This window comes from Vicugna pacos, chromosome 27 (assembly GCF_048564905.1).
Source record: "Vicugna pacos chromosome 27, VicPac4, whole genome shotgun sequence".
In the NCBI taxonomy this organism is placed as follows: domain Eukaryota; kingdom Metazoa; phylum Chordata; class Mammalia; order Artiodactyla; family Camelidae; genus Vicugna; species Vicugna pacos.
This window is the reverse complement of record NC_133013.1, coordinates 27,230,655-27,246,986: the sequence shown is the minus strand read 5'-3', so window position 1 is coordinate 27,246,986 and position 16,332 is coordinate 27,230,655. Positions and strand designations below refer to the sequence as shown.

Below are 16,332 nucleotides of genomic sequence, written 5' to 3'. Positions count from 1 at the left end.
TTCTAGGCTATGCCTTCCCTAAGGTGAAGAGGTGAAAGGAGCAATGGGACTGGTCCTGCCCCCCGCTTGCTTAACAAAACTGACAAAATTATACAACAAGGCATCATTACAAGTTTTATTCAACCTTTCCTTTCCCTTCAATGCTACCTTTCTATCTAACCTTATTTCATTTCTTACAAGTATTCTGCAAACTCGTCCAGTCTTCTTGAACCCCACACATATCACACTGCTGTAAGAATGAGTTCAACTTTTATACCCGAGAAAATGGTGATTTTGTTAAATGACTTCTCCAAGTCAAAATGTACTCCTATTTTCACCTCAGCTCTGTTCTTCCAATTGTGTCTAGAGAGGAAATATGTCCCATATCCTTCCCATGCTGAATAAAACCCAATTCTTAGCATCTCCATCAGCAACCTGTCCCCCCAAAAAACTACTCTCACGTTATCAATCTTTCCCTTATTTATGCATCCTTAACATATAAAGATTTTTTTTTTAAAAAAAGAAAGAAAAATACCTTCAGTTGCTTCTTTCTGATACTACTACACATTTGTCAAAGTTCTCTCTAATGAAGAAACTTTACCTGTTTCCTGGGTGATCTTTCAAAAGTAGAGAACATTACAGAACATGTAGAAAGCAGCCATATATCTACTACCCTATTCTACTATAAAACGTTTGAAAACTCCTACAACTGCTCCAGATCATTTTATAAACAAACAAAGTAACAGAGCATTAAAGCGCCTTCCTTTGCTCTGCAGAGGTAACCATCATCCTGAGGTTGGCATTACTGACATACGTGTTTTTATATTTTTATTACATAAGTGGGTCTCCATAAATTAGATAGTATTGTTCCATTTTTAAGCTTTAAAAACAAGTATCATACTATACTTAATAGTCTGCATGTCACTGTGACTTAACATTGTCTTTTTATTTATAAATGCTGATGCATGTAAAGTTCATTAACTGCCAAACAATATGATATTGTATGTTGGTTCATTAATTGTAACTGAGGTACCACTCTGGCGGGGGATATTAATAACTGGTGAGGCTATGCATATGTGGGAGCAGGAAGAGGGTATATAAGAAATCTCTGTATCGTCCACTGAATTTTGCTATGACCCTAAAACTCTTCTAAAAAATAAAGCTTATTTTTCAAAAAAAAAAAATCCCATTGTATGATTATACCACAATTTATCAATCTACTATTGATTATACCACAGTTCATCCACCTTGAAATATTTCCAATATTATGCCATTAAAATAATGCTGCCATTCTATGCTCATACATGTCTCTTCATGTACCTCTGCTAGAATTTCTACGGGCTTTACACTAAGAGTGAAACTGCTGGGTTTTAAGCATCTTCAACTTTACTAGATATTAACAAAATGCTCTCCAAAGTAGTTGCAGCAACTGCCTATTTCCCAGCAAGTGCAGGAAGAACTCATGTTTCTCTGCCTCGTTACCAAAAGTTAGTATTGTCAGACTTGAGTTTCTGCCACTATAAGAAGTGTAAAAAGGCATTTCATCGATTTGTATTTCCCTGATGACTAGTTTGGAGGGAAAACACTTATCCTAGCATTTGCCATTAGGGCTATGTTGCTTATTATTCATTTTCCTCTTTTTGAGTTGTCTTTTCCTTATTAATTTGAACTATTTTTCACATATCCTGGATATTAATCAATTTTCAGTTGAATAAGTGATGGATATCTCCTACTAATCCATATCTTATCTTTCTATTTTTTTCACATTGCCTTTTGTTGTAGAGAAGTCTTATTTTTAATAAACGTACCAGTCCTTTACAGGTTATGATTTCTTTTTCAGTAAACAATAATAACAATTATATCAACTCCTATTATGCGCTTGTTAGCACTAGTCATTTTTCTAAACATTTTACATGGGTCATTTAATTTAATCCTCACAGTTCCTCCCTGAGAGTTATTTTTATCATCATCGTCCTCATTTTACAAACGAGAAAACACAGAAATTTTACATAACTTGACCAAAGTCATAGCTACAATGTGAGTTAAGATTTGAAGCAGGGAGTCTGGCTCTAAAGCCTACATACTACTATACTATCTCCTGGTACAGTTTTTTAAAAATTCTCCTTTATCCTGAGGACGTAAGATTACGCTTATCACTGAGCCGATCTTAATTATTACAGTTCCATAATAAGTTTTGATATCTGGAGGGCATATCACCCCAATTTGTTCCTCTTTAATGTTACTTTGGCCATTTACCATAAAAATTTTAAGATCAACATATCAAACGCAATGAAAAAACCTGGCATTTTGATGGACAGACACTGCATTGATTTTACAGATTCATACTGGCAAAACTGGACGTCCTATTGACTTCCCATTCATGAACACCAGGTAGTTGTCGTTTTTTTTAATTACACTGTTTATTACTTCCAAGGTTTCTGTCATTTTCATATCCACCTGATCTTTTTTCTACCTATTTAAATTTGATATTTAAGAGATATGACTTGCTTACTTACCTCCTTGAAAATCCTAAATAATATAATTTTATATTGTTCAGACTAATATTTTAATATCAAAGTGAATTTCTCTTCTAATGATTTTATTTCATATTTTTCTCAGCATTAGATGGCTTTGAGAATTTAGCTTTATAGGTGCACTTTTTGATAGAAAACTTTTTTTCATACCAACATTTACTAAGAACCCATTATTTACTACTTTATTTTTAACACAACCACAATACCATTAATCACACCTTTAAAAATTAATATTTTAATATAACTAGTAGTGTTTAATTTCCCCAGTTATCTCATAAATATTTTTCTTGCAGTTGGTCTATTCAAACCAGGAGATTTGTCCTACAGTGGACAGAGCTAGGAGGCTCCTAGCTGCAAAGCAATGTTTGTGTTCTCCTGAATCCCTAAGTATAAGGCCTCATATAAACTGTGGCCTCTGGCAACAGACAGCAGTAAAGCTGTTCCTTACAGACAAGCAGGCTGTGCCTGGCACTTCAGGAGACAGCTGCAGTCTGACCTATAACGGTGTGCAATACGGCAGCCCTAGAACTAACTGAGAAATCTCTTTTTCAGTAGAGTAGCCCATGGTTTCCAACAGTGAGCCCAACTGCAATAACACTTCCCCATTATCTCAAAGCCAGAATCCCAGCTGCTCTCCCTGCATGCTCCAGCCAGAATCCCCACTCATTGCATTCTATTCCGTTTCTGAGACAGAAATGTTTACCTTTTTTGAGCCTAATTTATGTCAATTCAGTTTTCTCTTTTTGTTAACTTTATCAATCATTGCTTTGTAGGGGCTGCCTCAAAATATCACTCACAAATACATCTTGACAGCAAGCCATGAGGATTTATCAGAATCATCTGGGGAACTTTTAAAAATCTACATTTCTAGACCCAATAATAGTTGTGGGGTTGGGAAAACTAGGCAATTCTTTTGTTGCTGGCCCAGAGAATAACATTTGGGAATCAATGACCTGTATTTCCATTCTCTTACTCCCTTACCACTCTTCCCACATAGCAAGCTACTGCCAATGTTCTTTGAAAATGTCACCAACTACCATTAAGTTGCCAAATCCAAAGGTTTTTTCTGAAGCCTCATCTTAACACACCACACTGTAGAATATGACTGAGGTGGCCATCTTCTCATTCTTAAAACTGCCCTCACATGACAATTATTTTTCTTGTAATGTTTCTGATAGGTTCACTCTTCTTCTAAATCACTCTTATAGCTCTTCTTCCACTGCCTCACTTTAAAAATAAAAATATTAATATTTAATAAAAATATTTCCCAGTAAAAAAAAAAGGAAAAAAGTATAACTTTGCAACTAGTAGAATGAAAGTATGGAATGATAAAAAATAATCAATTCAAAAGAAGGCAAGGGGAGGGCATTTAGAACAGATACAACAAATGCAAAGCAAACTAAATATATCAGTAACTCTATGAAGTGTAAATGCTCCAGTAAAGAGACAAGATTGTCTCTGAAACTGAAAACTTAAGGAAGTGAAGGTCTGATGAGCAAAGGTTTTTCAGTAAGCAAGACTAAACCAGATTTAGGTCAAAGGTAGACAGGTGCCTTTCACCGAAAGAAACAAACACTATTTTTCTGAAAAATTAAAATTAAAAAAAAAAAAAGGGATGAGTTGAGAAACAGCGTTTCAGGTAAGCTGTGACAAGAGTGCAGGCCAGCTGACCTTCATCACTGGAGAGGATACAGGAGCTCAATCTTAACCTATGGTAGGTCAATGCCAACCAAAAGCCAAATCTGGTGCTGAAAGAAAAAACATCTTGTAGTATTTCAACTAAAGAAAGGGTGACAGAAGAAATGAGTTATCCACACTACAGTATAGGTATATGGACACCTATCAGTTTAGTCTGCCCAGTAAGTAATCAATAACTTCTTCTGGTGAAAGTACTGTGTTTTCCCTTACAGAACTACTCCTCGCTTGTCATCTGACACAGTATGAATGGACTGACCCCATCCCTCAGTTAGTTGTGACCCAGGCCTGGCCAACCAGTTTATTCCATTCCCCTAGTGACAGTGGCTGTTCACCAGGAGCCTATACTGGAAATCTGCTGTAACCATTAGGAAAAAGGATTTTTTTCTACCAGGGCTGCTAATCTAGAAAGATGTAAACTACTGGCAGCCATCTTCCCTGGATGCATAGAAAAAGGTTTTCTGCAGTTAAGGAAATAAAAAAAAAGAACTAACACACACAGCAAAGCCTTATCAACACTGTTTGAGCCACTAAATCCAGCTGTGCATCAAATACACTCAACCACTGAACTTCCCTAAGTGTGCCAATCAATTCCCTCTTATTCCCTGAGCCACTCTGAGCTGGATTTCTGTTCCCTGTGAGCAGAAGAACCCTCTATAACAAGCAGGACTTCAGTGCAACACCCTTTGACAACACAGGTACTGCTTGTCAGACAATTCCTCATATCCAAGAATCTCACAATCTAAACTCAGGAACCAAATACACGTGAATATACTTTTGGATACTTCCGTCACTATCACACTATTTATTATCCACTTAGGGAACCAAATTCAAATAAGGCATTTCTCCCTGACATCCAAATTCACTATCAGAACTGAAGAATTAAACAGATTTTGACGTTAAAGGATACTTGTAACTCCAACCATGCAGAAATATTGCAAGGGGTGTACAGTGTAATGTCAATTGAAAAAAAATTAATATAATATATTTAATATATAATATAAAATTGCATATAAAGTTACACATGTATAAAAATGGATCAAAATATTAGGGTTTTTGGAAATCTTTAAATTTTTCTTTTACAGTTTTCACCAAAAGTAAGTTTGACATGTATTACTTCATTTGAGTTGAACAGCAATTCTCTGAGACAGAAAACAAACTATTACCTTTCAAAACAAAAATTAAGGCTTAAAGAGCAAAAAACACATCTATAGAACTTACTTTGTGATAAAGATTTCAAATCAGCAGGGGAAAAAGGATTATTCAATAATGATGTGGGGATAAATGAACGACTGTGAAAATAAAATAAAACTCCGCATATTAAGAATTAGGACAAAAACTCTTAGCAAAGTGGGTATAGAGGGAACATATCGCAACACAATAAAGCTACTTATGACAAACCCACAGCCAGCAACACACTCAACAGCGAAAAGCTGAAAGCCTTCCCACTGAAATCTGGACCAAGACAAGGATGCCCACTCTCACCACCTCTGTTCAACGTAGTATTGGAAGTCCATGGCAATCAGGTAAGAAAAAGAAATGAAAGAGGAAGAGATAAAACTGTCACTACATGCAGATGATGTGATACTATACATAAAAAATTCTAAAGGCCCCACACAAAAACTACTAAAGCAGATAAAAGAATTTGGCAAGGTAGAAGGATACAAGATTAACATACATAAATCAGTTGCATTTCTCTACACTAACAATGAAACAGCAGGAAAAGAAAGTAAAAAAACAATTCCTTTTAAAATCACATCCAAAAAAATAAAATACTTAGGAATAAATCTGACCAAGGAAGTGAAAGGCTTTTACACGGACAACTACAAAATACTGATTAAGGAAACTAAAGATGACTTAAAGAAATGAAAAGATATCCATCCCATGCTCTTGAAGTCGAAGAATTAATATTGTTAAAATGGCCTTATTACCCAAAACAATCTACAGATTTAATGCAATCCCTATCTAATTACCCAGGACATTTTTCACAGAACTAGAACAAAGAATTCTAAAATATATATGGAATCACAAAACACCCAGAACTGCCAAAGCAATACTGAAGAAAAAAAAATGAAGCTGGAAGAATAAACCTCTGAGACTTCAGACAACACTACAGAGTTACTGTAATCAAAACAGCATGGTATTGGCTTAAAAACAGACATATGAGTCAATGGAACAGAACAGAGAGCCCAGAAATACACCCACAGACCTACGATCAATTAATCTTCAACAAGGAGGCAAGAATATACAATGGAAAAAGGACAGTCTTTTTAGCAAGCAGTGTCGGGAAAACTGGACAGCCACATGTAAGCCAATGAAGTTAGAACACTCCCTAACACCACACACAGAAATAAACTCAAAATGGATTAAAACCTTAAACGTAAGATAAAATGCTATAAACCTCCTAGAAGAAAGCATAGGCAAGACATTTTCTGACATAAACTCTAGCAATGTTCTCCTAGGGCAGTCTACCCAGGCAGTAGAAATAAAAGCAAAAATAAACAAATGGGACCTAATTAAACTTATAAGCTTTTGCAGAGTAAAGGAAACCAGAAGCAAAACAAAACAACAATCTATGGAATGGGAGAAAATATTTGTAAATGATGCCACTGACAAAGGCTTAATTTCCAGGATATATAAACAGCTCATACAACTTAATAACAAAAAACAAACCAACCAATCCAAAAATGGGCAGAAGACCTAAACAAGCAATTCTCCAACATGCATACAAATGGCCAATAGGCACATGAAAAAATGCTCAGTATCACTAATTATCAGAGAAATGCAAATCAAAACTACAATGAGATATCACCTCACACCAGTCAGAATGGCCATCATTCAAAAGTCCACAAATGATAAATTCTGGACAGGGTGTGGAGAAAAGGGAACTCTCCTACATTATTGATGGGAATGTAGTTTGGTGCAGCCATTATGGAAAACAGTATGGAGAGTCCTCAAAAAAACTAAAAACAGATTTACCATATGATCCAGCAATCCCACTCCTGGGCATATATCTGAAGGAAATTCTAATTCAAAAAGATACATGTACCCCAATGTTCATAGCAGCACTATTTACAATAGCCAAGGCATGGAAACAACTGAAATGTCCATCAGCAGGTGACTGGATAAAGAAACTGTGGTATATTTATATAATGGAATACTATTCAGCCATAAAACAGAATAAAATAATGCCATTTGCAGCAACATGGATGGACTTGGAGATCGTCATTCTAAGTGAAATACGCCAGAAAGACAAAGAAAAATACCATATGATATCATCTATATGTGGAATCTAAAAAAAGAAAAGAGACACTAATGAATTTACCTAGAAAACAGAAACAAACTCACAGACATAGTAAACAAACTTATGGTTCTGGGGGCAAAGTGGGTAGGAAGGGATAAATTGGCAAATATTAACTACTACATATAAAAAATATAAGTTTCTTCTGTATAGCACAGGGAACTATATTCAATATCTTGTAGTAACCTATAATGAAAAAGAATATGAAAACAAATATATGTATGTATATGTATGACTGAAACATTATGGTGCACACCAGAAATTGACACACTTTAAACTGACTATACTTCACTTAAAAAAAAAAGTATATACTAACAGAGAAAAACAATGTGGTGAGACAGTTGCTGTGGTCAGTAGGGTGTGGTTCAGAATAGGCTAGCTTATGATGGTATTCGCTGGACTGAGTTAGGAGAGACTAATTATAGAGGAAAACTATGATGAAGAAAACAGGGAATATGGAATTTCCTTTAAATTAGAAGTTCAGAAAAAAAAAGATAAAAAGAAATAACTAAAGACTTTTAATGCAGTATTTTGTGTGTGCTAATAAAACTTAATTTTCAAAATTTATGCACTATTGCTTTTACTTTTGTATCAAGTTCTCAAAGTCACTTTTTATGAAGGACAAAAGAAGAGGCCTTTCCCTTTACACTTGCTTTCTCATAGGTATCTATTGATGAATGGTAGCAAGTAGGATCATACATTATCATTCAGTAACAAGAGGCGTGGAAGGACAGAATCAGGCAAATGCATGTCTAAGAAATAAAAATCTAACCTTGCTTCAGCCTCACTCAAAGCAAAACAGGACAGAAATAGACTCATAGACAGAGAATACAGACTTGTGGTTGCCAGGGGGGCGGAGGGTGGGAAGGGATAGACTGGGATTTCAAAATTGTAGAATAGATAAACAAGATTATACTGTATAGCACAGGGAAATGTACACAAAATGTTATGATAGCTCACAGAGAAAAAAATGTGACAATGAGTGTGTATATGTCCATGTATGACTGAAAAATTGTGCTGAACACTGGAATTTGACACAACATTGTAAAATGACTATAAATCAATAAAAAAATGTTAAAAAAAAAAAAAGCAAAAGCCTCATCAGTACATTTTAAAAAGAGAACAGCCTACTATCAAGGTAGGATCAGTTGCGAAAATATTAGTGACTTGTGTATCACTGTAAATTTCATGGGGAGAAAGCTAATAAGCATTTTGAACTCATTTAGAAAAATAACTCTGGGAAAGTGGCATTTAAGAGCTAATACTCACATTTCTTCATTTTTCAGTACTTACAATCGAAATGTTCTACAACTAAATGTATTTATTACCATACCAAAGCAGAATCACATACAGACACACCTTGGAGATACTGCAGTTTTTGGTTCCAGACCACCGCAATAAAGAGAATATTATAATATACACCAGAAACTGACACATTGTAACTAACTATACTTCAATTTAAAAAAGAAAAGAGAGAATATTACAATAAACGTTTGCACAAGAATTTTCTGGTTACCCAGTACATATAAAGTTACGTTTACACTATACTGTAGTCTATTAAATGCGCAATAGCATCATGTCTAAAAAAAAGTACACACCTCAATTTTAAAATACTTTATTGCTTTAAAAAAATGCTAGCTATTATTGGAGCTTTCGGCGAGTCATAATCTTTTTGCTGGTGGAAAGTTTTGCCTTGATGTTGACAGCTGCTGACCAATCAGCGTGGTGGTTGCTGAAGGCTGGGGTGGCTCTGGCAACTTCTAAAAACAGGACAATGAAGTTTACTACATCGACAGACTTCCTTTCATGAACAATTTCTCTGTAGCATGTAATGCTGTTTGATAGCATTTTATCCACAGCAGAACTTCTTCCAAAACGGGAGTCAATTCTCTCAAACCCTACTGTTGCTTCAATTAAGTTCATGTAATACTCTAAATACTGTTGTCATTTCAATAATCTTCACAGCATCTTCACGAGTAGATCCCACCTCAAGAAACCACTTTCTTTGCTCATCCGTAAGAAGCAACTCATCTGTTCAAGTTTTATAATGAAATTGCAACAATTCAGTCACTCCTTGAGGTTTCCTTTCTAATTCCCTTGCTATTGCCATCACATCTGCAGTTACTTCCTCCAATTAAGTGTTGAACTCCTCGAAGTCATGCATGAGGTTTGGAATTTGTTTCTTCCAAACTCCCGTGTATTTTGATATTCTGATCTCTTCCCATGAATCACAAATGTTCTCAATGGCATCTAGAATGGTAAAAACCTTTCCAGGTTTTCAATGGACTTTGCTCAGATCCATCAGAGGAATCACTATCTATGGCAGCTACAGCCTTATGAAATGTATTTCTTAAACAGTAAGACTAGAAAGTCAAAATTGCACCTTGATCTATGGTCTGCAGAATGGATGTTGTGTTAGGAGCCAGGAAAACATAAAGCTCATACATTCCTAATCAGAACTCTTAGATGACCAGGTGCATTGTCAATGAGCAGTAATATCTTGAAAGGAATCTTTTTTTCTGAATCTAAATCATATTGTAAACAGATTTGCTAGCATCCAGGCTTTATTATTCCACTTACGGAGCACAGAGTATATTTATCATAATTCCTAAGGGCTCTAGGATTTTAGGAATGGTAAATGAGCACTGGGCTTCAACTTCAAGTTACCAGCTGTATTAACCTCTAACAGGAGAGCGAGTCTCTCCTTTGAAACCAGACATTGACTTCTTCTCTCTAGGTATGAAAGTTCTAGACAGCATCTTCTTGCAACAGAAGGCTGTTTCGTCTACATTGAAAATTTGTTGTTCAGCATAGCCAGCTTCATTATCTTAGCTAGATTTTCTGAATAACTTGGTGCAAATTCTACATCAGCACTTGCTGCTTCACTTAGCACTTTAATGTTACGGAGACAGCTTCTTTCTTTATACCTTATGAGCCAACCTCTGTTAGCTTCAGATTTTTCTTCTGCTTCTTCCTCACCTCTCTCAGCTTTCACAGAATTGAAGAGAGTTAGAGCCTTGCTCTGGATTAGGCTTTGGCTTAAAGGAATGTTGTATCTGGTTTGATCTTCTATCCAGACCAGTAAAACTTTCTCCATATCAACAATAAGGCTGTTTTGCTTTCTTATTTGTGTTATTTACCAGAGTAGCACTTTTAATTTCCTTTAAGAACTTTTCCTTTGTGTTTACAGCTTGGCTAGCTGGTGCAAAAGGTTTAGCTTTCAGCCTATTTCAGCTTTCAATATGCCTTCTTCACTAAGCTTTGTCATTTGTAGCTTTTGATTTAAAGTGAGAGATAACTGACCCTTTCACTTAAACATTTAAAGAAGCCATTGTAGGGCTATTAATTGGTGTAATTTCAATATTGCTGTACCTCAGGGAATAAGGAGACCAGAGGAGAGGGAGAGAGATGAGAAATGTCCAATCGATGGAGCAGTCAGAACACACACAACATATATCAAATTTGCCATCTTATATGGGCATGGCTTGCGGCACCACAAAGCAATTGCAATGGTAACATCAAAGATCACTGATCACAGATGACATTAATAAATATAATGAAAAAGTTTGAAATATTGTGAAAATTACCAAAATGTGATACAGGGACACGAAGTGACCACATGCTGTTGAAAAAATGGCACTGATAAGTTTGCTCGATGCAGGATTGCCACTTCAATTTGTATAAAACGCAGTATCTATGAAGCATAATAAAGGGAAGTGCCATAAAATGAGACACGTCTGTATACACATACGTGGAACTCACTTAGATATGTAAGTATTTGTATTTTTAACTTTGCAAACTACATGTTTTGTAATTTATTTTTCCCAAAGGTCCCCGAATACACTTTTTACAAACCCACTTTTTCCTCTTCCTGGGCACCCAGCTAGAGTTTATTTCCCAACCTTCCTTGTAGTTAGTTGACTATGACCATGTGACCAAGTCCTAAGCCAATGATATGTGGGAAGGGGTAATGTACACTCCCTTCAGGCTGAGCTAATAAAAGTCCCCTCAAAAGGGTCTGCCATTCCCAGTCTGCTCAAAGAATGGAGAGGAGCCAGGGGAAAGCTCAAAGATTCTAAGGGACACAGAACCAATAGATAGAAGGACCCTGGGTCCCAAATGACCACATGGAGAAGAGCACCCACCACTGCCATCCACATATACCAGATTGTAAAGTAAATAAGAAATAAAATTTTACTGTGTAGAGCCACGGATATTTGGAGGTTGTTTAGTTACAGTAGTTAGCCCACCCTAACTAGTGCATTCCCATTAAATTCTTCCAACCCCTACCCAATAAGGAACTTTGTTAAGGAAATTTCTCTTATCTCAATCCATCAATAACTACTATTGGTCTGCTTTTAAGATATATCCCGAATTTAACCAGTTTTTAGCATTTCCATCTCTCACCTAGTTCAAACCCACTACCACTTTCTCATTTTAGTTACTTAAGTGTGATATCCCTCCTTCTATCTTGGCTCCACTACAGTCAACAGGCAGTTGCCCTTTTTAAAGGTAAATCTGATCCTGTCACTCTCCTATCCAAAACTGTGAACAGATTTCCATAACACAATCAAATAAAACTGAAACCTCTTACTGTGGCCTAACTTCACCTTTTCCTTCACTCCACTCCAGCCCAGTCTCACTGGTCTTTTTTCTGTGTTTACACTTATTCCTGCTTCACAACCTTTATGTTTCCTTCCTGCTCTCTGCCTAGACTTTCTTCCATATCAGTGAGGTCTCCACTCAAATGCCAACTCCTCCATGAGGCTTTTCTTTACTATCCTATCTAAAATAACCCTCTTCCTCCACTCTATTCTCCTTATCCTGATTTATTCTTAATCAGAGAACCTGATGCACTACCTAGAATTATTATTTGTATTTTTGTTTATTATCTGACTTCCCCATTAAAGGGTAAAAGGTTTGTCCTTTTTTTTATTGAAGTATAGTTGATTTATAATGTTGTGCCAGTTTCAGGTGTACAGCAAAGTGATTCCGTTACACATATATATTCATTCTTTTTATGGCTGAGTAGTATTCCATTGCAAATGCACACACGTGTGTGTGTGTGTTTATATGTGTATAAACATATAGCTTCTTTATCCATTCATCTCTCAATGGACATTTAGGTTGCTTCCATGTCTTGGCTATTGAAAATAGTGTTACTATGAACACTGGGGTGCATGTATCTTTCTGAATTAGAGTTTCCTCTGGATATATGCCCAGGAGTAGAACTGCTGGATCATATGGTAACTCTATTTTTAGTTTAAGAATCCTCTATACTGTCCTCCATAGTGGCTGCACCAATTTACATTCCCACCAACAATGTAGGAGGGTTCCCTTTTCTCCACACCGTCTTCAGCATTTATTATTTGTAGACTTTTGAATGATAGTCATTCTGACTGGTGTGAAGTGATACCCCGCTGTAGCTTTGATTTGCATTTCTTTGATAATTAGTGATATTGAGCATCTTTTCATGTGCCTATTGGCCATCTGTATGAATGACTTGTCTTTGTCATCATAGGTATACACAGCTCAAAAATATATTTGTTAAAGGAATAAATAAATTCATATCTACATTAATTCATGTATTTTAGCAATCATTTTATTGCTTAAGGTAGTCATTTTATTAAACTTCACTATAGCTTTTACCTACTGACTTCTCATCGATTTTCATGTATATGTACCACTTCATTTGACTTTCTGTGAGACCTATTTTCAACCACTGGACAATGTAAAATGCCAAATGACATCATTTATATGAGGAATCTAAAAAATAATAACAATAATAATAAGGACACAAATGAGCTAATTATTATTTTGATTTCTTTAATATGTGAAAGCACATTTGACTGTCCTTTATGATTGGTTACCACATTCTGTTGATTCTTATTTTGTAGCTGGCTTTATTCCTTTGATAACTACGTAAGTTTAAAAAGCTAAAGATCTAATCTGTTCCTAGAAACGATAATTAGTACATATATATAAACTAAAAAAAGTGCAGTATACTGTATATATATATTTACATGCAACATAATGCGTATGTGCAGTTGAACTGTAATAATTCTACCTAACAAAACTGAAAAAGGAAGGAAAAAATAAGTAAAAAACAAACAACTGGACAACGTATGGCTTTAAAAATGAGCAACTACTAATCAAAGTTCTTTCCTAAGGAGGTAACCAATGTTGCTGATAAAATAAGCATGTCCAGCAACAGTATGTATAGAAGAGTGGCTCTTAAAGAGGATAAAAGAGGATATCCAAATGGCCAATGAGGATATGAAAAAGAACTCAACATCCGTGGTAAATCAGATTATTGCTCAAAATATTCACTACCAACCCTCATGTCCATTGGAGACTCAGCATATCTCCCCACCCCCAAATTTAGGCTACTTACACCCAGCAGGAAATACGGGAATAAGCAAAACAAAAACATACTTCTTAATTTACATATTCACAAATTTTTATTCCTTCAATTCCTTCCAAGATACCCTTCATTTCAGCTCTTCTTTGGACTTTCAGTAAGAATCAGAGACACGGGAAATTTATCTATAGGTTGATTCACTTAGGAGCTCCATAAATGTCTGCATAAATTTGGAGGTTTTGTTGACAAGAGAACTCAATGACTATAGCTAGCACATCAAAATGCTGAGACTCAGCACCTTCCACATGCTTAAGCTTGTGCAGCCAGAATTCAGCACTATTTGGGCCTAGGAATCTTTCAACTCTACTGTCTATGGAACGCATGCTTTCCTAATACGATGTCTTCTAGGCACGTAGTGGCTTTTCAGATGTGCACACTCTCAAGCAGTTGAAGAGTTTCCAGGTATACTTTAAACTCAGATTTGAGTCCTCCATATGAATGATTCTGAGGGGTTTTCAGAAGCAGTAGATCCTTTTAATAGACCACCTCTTCTTGTCCACTTTGGGAGAAGTCCCACAAACTCTTTAGTCTTTGTCCCTACCACATGTTTTATCTGTTCTGCTTTTCATACCCTTTTAACAATGATTCTAAGGTTCCCTTTATTAACTATCGTTGCTCAATTCCTTCATTCCAGACAACTCAACCAACGTTCCAAAACTCTCCAACAATTAAGCATTCTGAGGGGAGAAAAAAAAAACTCCAAAGGAAACAAAGCCCTAAGACCTTTTTCTGTGCCAGTCCAGACAGTAAATACTTCAAGCTTCGGGCATCACATATAGTCTCTGTCACATGTTCAGGTTTTCTGTGGGTTTTCTTTTACTCTTCTAAAGGTTCCAAATGTAAGAACTATTTTTAGCTTTCAGACAGTACAAAAACAGGCCACCTGCCCGCTCTGGCCTGTGGGCAGAAGCCTGTCTGTCATTATACTAGAAGATTTGGGTATGCTATTTTCATTATCAGTAGCACTGAGTGCAGCTTCTGGGAGCTGGTGAGACGCCTACAGGACAATGAAGGAGCCAACCATGCTAATACACAGGAGAAACAACCCAAGCTAAGAGGAACAGGTAGTGCAAAATCAGAAACAAACTTGGCATAGCTGAAGAACAGAAAGGAACTCAGTGTGGCTGAAAAAAGTATCCAAAAAGAAAAATGGGGAGAGATGAAGTCAGAGGTAGGAGGAAAGGACTGGTTCATACAGTACCTTGCAGCCTGGGATTCTATTCTAAATGTAACAGAAAGCCTCTAGGTACTGTACAGTTTTGTTTTTATACACAGGGAATGATACACCTGAATTACGTTTTTAAAAGATTACTCTTTTAAAAGTGGAAATATGGGGGGAGGGTATAGCTCAGTGGTAGTGTGTGTGCTTCCATGCACACGATCCTGGGTTCAATCCCCAGGCCCTCCATTAAAATGAATAAGTAAATAAACTTAATTACCTCCCCCCCAAACAAACAAACCAAAACCAAACAATAAATCAGTAAGTTTTTTTTTAAGAAGAACTTTGTAAGCAGTTGGACATACAAGCCTGTAAAGGAAATGAAACGACTAGAGACCTGGTATCATTAGCACACGAAGGGCATTTTAAGCAATCAGACTAGGTGAACTCACACACACACACAGACTGCAAACAGAGAAAAAGAACTACGACCAAGCCCTGTGGGTCATCAATGTTTAGCGGTTCAGCAGGAAAAAAAGGAGAGTCAAAAATAGAGCAGCTAATGACTTAAAAACACATAGCAGTAACAGTAGTAGTAATAACAGTAATAATGGTCAACTCTTATAACACTTATTATGTATGACACTATTCATTTGAGCCATTAAATCTTAGAACAACTTTGTGGAGATAAGCACTATTATCATCATTTTCAAATGAGGAAACTGAAGAACAGAGGATAAACAACTTGCTATAGATGACACATCTAAGTAGAGGAAAACCACCAGACAAATGAAGGGTCATGAAAAGAGAAGTATTTCAAGAAGCAGCCAATGTAGTCAGATAAAACAGAGAAACGACCTATGGATCTGAAACCACGGAAATCATCTGTGACCATTTTGTGTTTGATTTTTAAGATTATAGCTGGTTGAGTCTGGGAATGAAGCTCAATTTCCTCATAGCATCAGTATGAGAGAGAAATAAGTTAACATATGAAAAGAATTTAAAACAATATCTGGCACATAACAGCATATAAGTGTTGGCAAGTATTATTATTATCATTATTATTATTATTGAGTATTCCATTACCTACTTACTATCTAAAGCAGGCATCTTACCTTTACTATTATAAATCATTCATGGTTAGTAATCTTTTTTTTAGTATCATCTTCAAATAATATGAATATTTAAGACAATGTGAAGATATAGGAAACCACTTGCTCCCAGAAGTCAAAGCTAAGCCACT

At 36.0% G+C, this 16,332-nt stretch overlaps 1 protein-coding gene across 10 annotated transcripts in view; it reads right to left on the bottom strand.

Moving 5' to 3' along the window:
• MYO9A (myosin IXA) overlaps positions 1–16,332 on the bottom strand; it is a 174,762-nt gene that overhangs the window by 138,277 nt on the left and 20,153 nt on the right. The window lies entirely within an intron of this gene.